Source organism: Myotis brandtii, unplaced genomic scaffold, assembly GCF_000412655.1.
Source record: "Myotis brandtii unplaced genomic scaffold, ASM41265v1 scaffold1733, whole genome shotgun sequence".
Classification (NCBI taxonomy): Eukaryota; Metazoa; Chordata; class Mammalia; order Chiroptera; family Vespertilionidae; genus Myotis; species Myotis brandtii.
Window position 1 is genome coordinate 363,279 of NW_005356400.1, and position 1,795 is coordinate 365,073.

At 59.8% G+C, this 1,795-nt stretch overlaps 1 long non-coding RNA gene across 2 annotated transcripts; it reads left to right on the forward strand.

Moving 5' to 3' along the window:
- The first annotated feature begins 6 nt into the window (after positions 1–6).
- Positions 7–1,762, forward strand: LOC102253467. Of its 2 annotated transcripts, none has more exons than XR_001361463.1 (3): positions 7–208; positions 644–918; positions 1,448–1,762. It is a non-coding gene; the product is annotated as an uncharacterized LOC102253467 (long non-coding RNA). The 2 variants fall into 2 exon arrangements; XR_313409.2 differs by having other exon boundaries at positions 644–811.
- The last annotated feature ends 33 nt before the right edge of the window (positions 1,763–1,795 follow it).

Sequence of the window (1,795 nt, forward strand, 5' to 3'; positions counted from 1 at the left end):
GGGTGTGAGCGCAGCAGCCACCGGCCTCCCGTCATCGACTGAAATCCGAGCGACGAGCGGGGGCTGGGGCTCGGGAAGGACATGTGGTCCCGGAACCGGCGCTTCGGGTCGGGGTGTGAGCGCTCGGACCCCCCTTCAGCTCGGCCTCCCGCAGGTCAGGGACCCGCCCTGGCGCCTCCCTCTGCCACCTGCTCGGCCAGGACCTTTGGTTTGTTTTTAGTTTGTTTTGTTGTAATTGATTTTTAGAGAAACTTCCGAGAGCCTGCCACCCACCTGCCTCCTGCAGGCCCCCTGCCGCCCTGGGATGGAGCCCCCCCACCCCGCACACACACACAGACACAGAGACACATACACACACACACAGACACAGAGACACAGACACACGCACCCACACACATACAGACACACAGACACACACACAGACAGACACACACACAGACACGCACGCACGTGTCCTGATGGGAGTGGAACCAGCAAGCTTTTCAGGAGCCCAACCAACTGAGCCACACCTGCCCCGCAAAACCTTTGGGTTTGTTTGTTTTGTTGTTGTTTTAGAGTTTGTTTGTTTTTTAAAGAAACCGTTTTGAGGGGTAAGCGGGGGAGTTTAGACGGCTGCACGGTGACCCCTGTCACGCCCGCACAGGTCAGCACAGCGGCCGGCCGTGTTCCCGCCGCCGCTGAGGGACTGAGTGCGGGAGAGGCTGCGTCCAGAGCAGGAGGGACTCGCCCGAGGCCTGGAGAAGCTCCCGCCGCCGTGGGGTTTCCGCGACCGGAGCACCTGGGAGCCCGGCGGTGCTCATCTTGGGAAGAGGTTTATTCACACCCGGAGCTACCTGGGATCCTTTATTTCTAAACGCCTTTGAGTTATTTCCCATCAGCAGCAGTGACGTGGGTTCGAATTAGCTGCTAAGGAGCCGGGTAAACAAAAGAATGCATTTTCCATTTAAGATATCACAAGGTGCCCTGGCTGACGTGGCTCCGTGGCTAAAGCGTCGGCCGCCCACCCAAGGGTCTCCGTTCGATTCCCCATCAGGGCACAGGCCCGGGTTGCGGGCTCGATCCCAGTGTGGGGCAAGCAGGAGGCAACTGATCCATGATTCTCGCTCATCACTGATGTCTCTCTGCCTCTCCCTCTCCCTTCCTCTCTGAAATCAATGAAAACATGTTTTTTTTAAAAGAAGCATTATCCCCTGACCAGAACCGAACCCAGGACCCTCCAGTCCAGGGGCAGATGCTCTATCCACTGAGCCACACTGGCCAGGGCAACTTTGTGCATGTTTAAGGGACCCCCTCGCAAGTGAGGGAACCACAGTGAGCTCTGGTGAGGACCAGGGGTGGGCTGAAGGTGAGGCATCGGGGAGACAGCGGGGTCCCTGGTCGGTTCACCTGTGCCCGCTCCCCGCAACTGGGCTGCTATTTTAATTGAGACTCAGCCTCTCCTTGCCAGGCCTCGGGCGGCCTTCCCGTGTCCCCAGCTCGGCCTTCCCGTGTCCCCGGCGCAGTCTCCGCGTGACTCAGGCTCCCTGCTCTCCAAAGGGCAAGCCACTTCCCATTCTGCTTCGATCGCTGCTGCTCTCATCACTGGACGTTATGGGACAGTCCGGCCGGGCGAGGACCAGGCCACCTGAGAAGCCAGGAGCCTCGGCCAAGCCTGGCAGACAGCACCCGGGACCACGTGAGGTCCAGGGCGAGGAGACGAAAGATGGGGCTGCCAAGGTTTTACTTAATCCGCCAGGCCTGTGACTAGAGAGCACCATTCCTCCTGATGCGGTGCCAGGCTCTGCTGAGGGGAGGG